We start from the raw sequence: 8,555 nt of genomic DNA on the forward strand, positions 1-8,555 counted from the left end.
CTTTGCAATTTCTTATTATGATCGACGCCTTCAATATCATTTGGAATTCTGTTCTTTGCAATTTCTGTTTTTCACGATTTCATGTCATTTAGTTTCAATTTCTAGCATAGAATCGCTCTGTTCGCACTCTCTTCTTCTCTTCGATCATTGTGTTTACTCTTTCTATCTACTTCTTATATTTCAATTGTTGTTCATTGAGGCCATATTTATATTTCAATTCTTGATAATTTTTATTGTGATTTATGAGCATCAATACCTTTTTCAACATATACAAAAATTGCTAAGTTTTGAATTTTCTTAGGTATTCTTCATAGTTTTGATGTTAAATCACCTTGTAATATGCTTATCTAAACATTTGTGCTACAATTAAATTTCTTTGTCCTATTGTTGAACTGATGTAACCTGATTGACATTGCAAGGTGCTGACATGAGCTTACAAGAATTTATTTCATTTCAACTACAGGAAATGCTCTAGAGTTAGGAAATGGACCCTTGGTTTATCAGGTGGTAAAGATCAAATTCTCATAATCGGAGCCTCCAGAAGCATTAGTAGGGTACGGGGTCCATTCAGTGTATCTGGTTCGGGTATTACTAGTGAGCAATTTATTGAGAAGATCCGTAGTGTAAGAGGTTGGTTTTATCTGCTACTATGATCTTGAATTTGGCATGTTCACATCTTTGAAAATAAAAATTCCTTAAAATAGGCATGCATAAATGCTATTAGACCTGATTCCAGTAATCGATGGCATGTAAGTTGTAGATAAAATTACACTTCCTCACCTAAGGTTTTGGAATAAGATGCTTGGAACCCCCTTTTTTGGAATTGTTTGGAAAGTAGGTAAGGACCTCCCTTGCCATTAGTATCCATTAAAAATATGTTGTTATCACTAATTTGACTCAACATGTAACTAATTTGATGCATCTTTAATGGTTTTTCTGCATAGATTGACTTAATATCTCAAGAGCAACACTCAAATTTGATGTCTGTAAGAGGTCAACTTGCGAGTGAGCTTGCATTATGCAACCATTTTATGCATATGATTTCTGGACTACAAGCACATCAGTTTCAATGATTTGGCTATGTGCAAGAAACCAGAAAATTAAAATACTATAGTTAATTATTATTGGTAATGAGGAAGTACACAAAGAAAGGTGTGAGAAAATATAGTGACAAGAATCTATTGGTGACTGCAGTGTTTGTGTGATGCAACAAAGTGATTTTCAAATAATTCATTAAATGAAAGGATCACCATCTTGTAAGTGACGTATCAATTGCACAAAAATGTTTGAGTACCTGGAGACCTATTGAATGGAAACGGTCAGATGTTTTAATCTGATGAATAAAGAGAAAGAAATACTCAATCTTGAGTTCCAAGTTAAATTGCAAATCCTAATTATGAAGATGGAATTGAAAAATAAACGTAGTTGCAAGATTGCAACACTGATGCTGGATTCAAGATGCATGAGACCTTAAAAATAAATAAATAATAATAATAACAAAATAGATTTGTGGTGGTAGTAATTTATTACTGTGGTTCAATCTCTGATTTATTGCAAGGTGACTTTAGTATGGTGGTTGATATGTATGGGTTCTTTGTATAGTTTACACCTACCAATGGCTCTGTTTTTCTAATAAAACAACTATAATTAGTTAGGGTGACTTAATTTTACTTACTGATGTGGATTTGCAACATCATAATTCATAAAATGATTTAGTTTTTGAGTTGAGAGATGCATGTAGGCAGTAGCCCTTTAGATACTCTAATTCCCTCAATTACATGAGAAAGATATGGATCTAATAATTACTGGTTTCACTGGAAAATTGTGATAATTGAAGGCAAAACTTTAGGAGTCCCCCCTTTCTGGAAGGAAGACTGGAACATATGTACGTTGTTGTAAAAATTTCCCTAATGGTACAATACATGTCAAACATATTATTTGATAATCACAACCTTTCTTTGTGTTCTCTTCCATTCTACTAAATTTCTTTTCTTTTCTATTTTGAAAATAAAATTTCTTCCCTTACCATCTCTCATAAAATATTATTTTGAACAGGTTGCACCTCTGGAGATCCATGAAGAAAACCTGATTGACGTTGAAGAGCAACTTCGGTTTCTTATTCATGCCGTATAAGCAGCAAAGATTAGTTACTTGCTTCCTCTTTTAAAGGGCTCATTTTCTTCTTGGATATGGAACAGTTTAGGAATCTTGGTATGTCCATGCACCTTCATTCTACAAATGCAATATTAATATTTCTAGATAGTATAATAACCAACGAAAGACGTTGGGTAAAGAATTTCGCTACTTGTCTTCTCAACTTTGTATGGATAAAAGTTTAAGCTCTTTCCGTGTTATATAGCCAGGCTCAATCTTTCCAAGTGTCAGATGTGGTTTGGAAATGGCAATCCTTAATGCTATAGCAGCAAGTGAAGGTTCCAGTTTATTGAATATACTCCATCGTGAGACAGCTACGCAAGAAGAGTTATCTGAAAGGTCATCTATTGTTCAGATTTGTGCTCTTATTGACTCCAATGGGACTCCTAAGGATGTTGTTGATATTGCTGCTGCACTTGTTGGAGAAGGTTTCACTGCAATGAAGCTAAAAGCTAGAAATCTTTCCCAAATTATATCGTTTCTAGATTACTTTGTTCTAGATGAAATTTCCTAAAGCAACTTGGTAATTTGGGCTCCTATTTCTGGAAAACTATTAGTTCACTGAAGGTTTTTAAATTACAAATTATCTCAAATACTAGCTAGCTTAGTAATGGTTCTTCCAATAACAGGTAGCACGTCGGCCAAATCCCCTTGAAGATGCCATGGTTATAGAAGAAGTTAGAAAGAAGGTTGGCCACCAGATTAACCTCCGTGCTGATGCAAGTCGGAAAAGGACCTATGAAGAAACAGTTCTATTTGGTTCTTCTTCTGTGATGAATTGTGGCCTACAGTATATTCAGGTATACTTTAAGTACAATTGGCTATTAATCCTTGTTGGTCAACAAAATGGATTGTGTTAGGTTTATTTGCTAGTAAGCAGATTTTCTTTTGATAGGAATTGCATAGAGATTTTTGGTACTTCACAATACTAAATTGTGGTAATCACATATTACTAGATTGACTATTTATTCTCGTGGTTCATTTTCATTTGAGTGTTTATTTAACTGCTTTTAGTGCATTGATCCCTATTAGTAGTTCATTGACATAGTTCTGAATAACTTATTGGAGGTTTCTAGTTATTTAGCTGTCTTTGTTCAACTCTGTTTCAGGAACCTGTTTAGGATGAAGAAGATATAATTAAATTCTATGAAGAAACTGGGTTACCTGTAACACTGGATGAAACCATTGAAAATATCCAAGAAAATTCTCTAGAAATGCTGGCAACGTTTACTCACTCAGGAGTAGTTACTGTTGTAAGTGGTAGTTTATTTTCTTATGTTAGTTATTGGGATGAGCAGTATGTAATACGTATCATCGTGCATGCCTCATCAGAGAGTACACTAGTCACTGTCAATCCAAAGAGTTCACTTTCTACACCTCATGAAAAAATCCAACCATATGTTTTAAACTACATATAATTGAATGAAAATTTTGTTTTGGAGGTTTTCTTGCATATCTCAATCAGGACAAGATGCATAAAAACACTTCAGTAATTGAACTCATCTCAACTCATGTTATGCTTACGATAGTGTGCCTTTCATTTCTTTTCTATCTGTGAAACATGAAAACCATGACCACGATCAGAACTTACAAACTGTAACATCTGTTAAAATTCTTCAGTCACAATTTCCCCTCATTATTTATTCATGATTTGATATGAATTATATTCATTGGGGAAAAAGTCAGAAACATGAACCTAATTTGGTTTAGGGTTTAGGGTGGTTGGAACTTCTTGGTGGTGGTTTGGAATCCCTTGATTCTTTTATGGATGTTTGAGATTGAGAGTTGGAGTTGGCAGATGTATTCATTGATTTGTCATATAGCATTGCTATTTTTATTTATATTTTTTATTATCGTTGGTAGGGTAGAAAGGAGTTATGTAATGAGAAATGTACCAATTATTTATACCCATCCATGTACATACTTACGTGTGTTGACTATTTTCTGTATCTTTGCCCGGTTACGAGTCTCTATCTTTTACATGATCCCACACTTTGGATTTCTCGCTAGATCAAACAGTTGCTGAGGGACATGACATGATGATGGGGTTCAGTCCACTGATTCCGACATAATCTGAAGGTCTAATGGAGAGAGTTCAACAAAAACTCAAGATTGAGCTCAAGCATGCCCAACTGTGAGTAACTAACAGTTACAAATTTTTTAAGTTTTATCAGTTTCTCTTTGTATTTGCTACAATTTCTCTATTCAATTGAGAAAACTCGCTTGTAATCAAAAGAATATTAGGAATTCTTCAGTAAACAAAAGAATATTCAATTTCTCTACCTAGTGGATAGCCATTCTGAATTTTCAAGTATTTTCCATGTGCTGGCTTGCGTGGTTGGCAATTTGAATTTTTTTGGCATATTTCTTGTGCAGCTATTGAATGTTTATGCACCCAAGTTTGAGACTGGTGGAACATTTTGGCCAGTAGTACATAGTCCAGCTTTTGTGTTTCTCTTCCAGTTCTCACTCTTATATTCAATGACTATTGCCGGAAACGTTTTCTACCCATATTCCAAGCTTATTTTGCTGAGGTACGTTTACAAAGAACACCAATTGTCTTTTCATCCTTTTGATTTTTATTGTTCAATTGATGTCTAACTGATATCAAAGACATTTTGTATATATTACTTACATCTAAGAACAATGAATGAATTCGTTAATTGATATGCATAACTCTGCAGAAACTCTACTCTGATACAGAGGTCAAAACAATTAGTACAAAATATGCATTGAAAATGGCAACTATTCCTGATTTAAATATGGACTGTGAAGCCATCATGGACAAGTAAGAAAAAACTGATAACCTAGAAAAGGATAATAAAATTGATCCATGTAATAAATTTCTAACAATAAGGCCATCTACTCCGGTGAGTTTTGGGAGCCTGAAATTTGGTCCGTTAGGTAAGATTTATACAATTCACGACTTTGACCTTTTTTGTAACGCCCTCAAAATAATAACATTAAACCCATCAAATAAGACATGTATTTACATATAAACTAACCACATTCTCTTATTCATTAGAATTCCATTACATAAGTATTACATGTTAACATCATAACAAAATGCCCTACGGGCTTACAGCTTTCCAAGTTAACACTTGGTTACAACAAAAGAGTACTAACTCAATTACATATTAAGCCCCGGGCTTGAAGTTACATGTAATACATCAAAAGTTAAGCGACAAAAGTATGTCCGGCACTAGCCTCCCAGCTATGTCCTTGGAGGTGGCATGCTTCCTGCACCTGAAAATGATATTCCCATATAGGGTGAGCCACAGCCCAGTAGAAATACACTAAACCAACCATGGACAATGACTAAAATATTAGCAATTGATAGATGGTCAACACTGATACAATCACATAAATTACAAATTTATGTCATACAACTTATGAGTCTAAGTTACCTTTCATTTTCCCTTTTTCAACAGATAAGCATGCTAGCTCTATCATCATTTCCACAGATATGTATAAAAACTATATCTCACATTCAGATAAGCATAAAAGCTATATCCACATTCTCAACAGATATGTATAACAACAATATCCACAGATAAGCATATGAGCTATATCCACACATCACAAAGATAAGCATATAAGCTCTATCTTCACTTCTAGACAAGCATATGAGCTGTATCTACGGAGTTCATCCCCTATCTTCTCCCAACACTAACCGGTTTAGAGGTACATCCCCTATCTTCCCCTAAACCGCGGAGTACATCCCCTATCTCCTCCTCTACACATAACGTATACAAACACAATGGTTCTATATACAATCACTCAATACATATAATTAATATATTCTATCAACCGTCAAGTTCCATGACACACTTCATTGATTAGTTTCAGTTTGCCTAATCATCATGCATTGTCTACAACAATCACGACTATCCTCCACCGATAGCCCAAAGCAGTTATTTCTAAACAGAATATAAATGCACAAATGGATATTCAATCAACATTTCATTTCCTCATTCCTCACAATTAATTATCCCAATTAATTAAACAATGTAATTAGGTCAATTCCCATAATTAACATTTCAACCCTTAGGTCCCATTTTCATCAATGATTCAACAATCATTCCATTTCTCTATGCCAAACATGCATCTAGGTTTATTATGAATAAAACCCCAACTTTTGTAAAATTACACAAAAGCCCCAAACTTTCACAAAATTACCAAACCAAGCCCAACATCTCAAAATACCAAAATTTAAAGACAAAACCCATAGAGAGGAGTAGGATATCCCTACCTCAAATTCGGAGTCCCAAAGGAGAAGACGACAAAACCCAACGTGCTCCAAAACCCGAGATTTTCAGATTAAAATGAAGCCCTCGACGATCAACAACTTTTTTGTAAAGGCCAAAGGTGAGTAAATCACTCCTACTAGATCAAAACCTAGAGAGAAGGTAGAGTCTAGAGTGAGAGGCTCAACAATGGTGATTTTGAAAAAGTAAGAGAGAGAAGAGAAAGTAAAAAGTGATTTGAAAAGTCACAATTTCGGGACTTAAACCCAGTCGCCCACTCGAGCGTAAAACACCCCGCTCGAGCGTCACTCACAGACTCCCGCTCGAGCGTCCAAACTTCCGCTCGAGCGCCGGATGCACTCTCCCAGCATTTATACAGAACCAGGCCTCCGCTCGAGCTTCCAACTCTACGCTCGAGCGGCACTCAGACAACCCCGCTCGAGCGGCCAATACCACGCTCGAGCGTACAACGCTGCACAGGAAAATACTGAATGGGTGTAATCTCCGCTCGAGCGCCAACACCCCCGCTCGAGCGTACAGGCCAAAACCTGGGCAACTAGTTTTGGTTTCTAAACTCAACCAACCTGTAACAAACCTGCCCAACACATCCTATAACTCAATTACAACGTAAAAAGGATGTAAACAAAATAATAAACAACCACCAACATCCACGGACACATGTTCGGATCACTGTACAACAAGGGTAAACCCGGGATCGCTATATTTTTTTTTCTTCTTCTTCTTAATCTTATTTTATTCTTTCTTTCTTTCTTTCTTTCAGTTTGAATAGTTTTGAATTTGGTTGATCATATCTTTCCACAGGGTTACCTTATACTATTTATATTATGACCAATCATTTTTCAAAATCTAATACTAATATATTGACATGGTTTTTGAGCTATGTGTTTCACTTTTAGTAGATTCTCATGTACCTGTTTTGAGTCATATTAGTGATTCTGTGAGCATCGCCAACTAGTGAAGCCTTTTGCAGGAGCTGTCTACAGAACTTTTTCAGATTTGCAGGGCAAAGTGATTTTCAAATAATTCATTTCAAATCTGAGTCTCTCTTTATTGGAACTCCCATGATCTCAAAGGTGCACTCTTTTCTCTTCTTTCTTCACTTCTCTTTAATGGGTATTTGATAGTTTTTGTGCTGTTGTTTTGGATACTGTGAGTTTTTGTGTTGTTGTTGTTGTATAAAAAAATCCTAGATGTCCAATTGGAACTGAGATTGAAGAATCTACTGTAATTTATAGGTTTTTGATGATGGGTTGTGGAAATTTTGAATTTTTGATTTGGGTATCATATTGTCTCTGTTCTGGTTTTCTACTAGATTTACTCCTGCAGACTAGCATCTTATAGATTGTGGATCACCCTTTCTTTTATTTTCAGAATTTCAATAGTTGGGATTTCACACTTTGAAGAATGGCTCTGTCTCTCTGAATTTATATTGTGTTTAACTACATAGCATTTTATAGTATGAAGGCACCTGGTTGAGTTTGATATATGTTTTTGCAGATTTTGTTGACGGAATAGTTGATATGATCGAGAGTGGGTGATGTTGGGAGCCAAAGATTATGTTGCACTTTTTTTTTTTTTGAAGACTTGAATTTTTTAGTACAGTGTATTTAAGGATGGTTAATGGATAATGTCTATTATAAATTTAATTAATTTGTTAATTTTGTTATTTTTCATTAACAAAAAATTGTTTGGTGCTTGTAATTGATTTTTTTGTTGTAGCAAACCCGTATATGATTTTTTTTAAGAAATAATTATTTGCGACAGTAAAACAATAGTCGCTAAAAGTGTTTTTTATTTTTTAATTTTTTTTTTGCGACGGCAAAATAGCTGTCGCAAAAAGTAGTTTAGGTGGTCGCAAATAATTTGCGATTATTTGCGACCGTTGCTTTGCCGTCGCAAAAAGTATTTGCCACCCCCACATTTGCGTCCCCCATTTGCGGTCGCCTAGGCCGTCGCAAAAAGTCTTTTGTGACTGTATTTTTATTATTTGCGATGGCTTGTGGCGGTCGCAAAAAGTATTTTTTTTTAGTAGTGTATCTTCATGACGATAGAAATTGGTCCATAAATGTTTTTTGTAACCAAATTTTTACTTTTAGAGATTAAAAAAATTGATCTCTAAAACTCTTATATATT

The 8,555-nt window shown here is 34.9% G+C and overlaps 2 long non-coding RNA genes across 2 annotated transcripts; both read left to right on the forward strand.

Annotated features, from left to right (window-relative positions):
* Positions 1–28: 28 nt before the first annotated feature.
* Positions 29–2,774, forward strand: LOC145799810 (uncharacterized). The gene is made up of 3 exons (XR_014341326.1): positions 29–630; positions 2,056–2,211; positions 2,360–2,774. It is a non-coding gene; the product is annotated as an uncharacterized LOC145799810 (long non-coding RNA).
* Positions 2,775–3,884: 1,110 nt separating this feature from the next.
* On the forward strand, positions 3,885–8,211 carry LOC145799813 (uncharacterized). The gene is made up of 3 exons (XR_014341327.1): positions 3,885–4,288; positions 4,531–4,688; positions 7,393–8,211. It is a non-coding gene; the product is annotated as an uncharacterized LOC145799813 (long non-coding RNA).
* The last annotated feature ends 344 nt before the right edge of the window (positions 8,212–8,555 follow it).

The sequence above is a fragment of the Camellia sinensis genome, chromosome 9 (assembly GCF_055761805.1).
Source record: "Camellia sinensis isolate YWXY chromosome 9, ASM5576180v1, whole genome shotgun sequence".
NCBI lineage: Eukaryota > Viridiplantae > Streptophyta > Magnoliopsida > Ericales > Theaceae > Camellia > Camellia sinensis.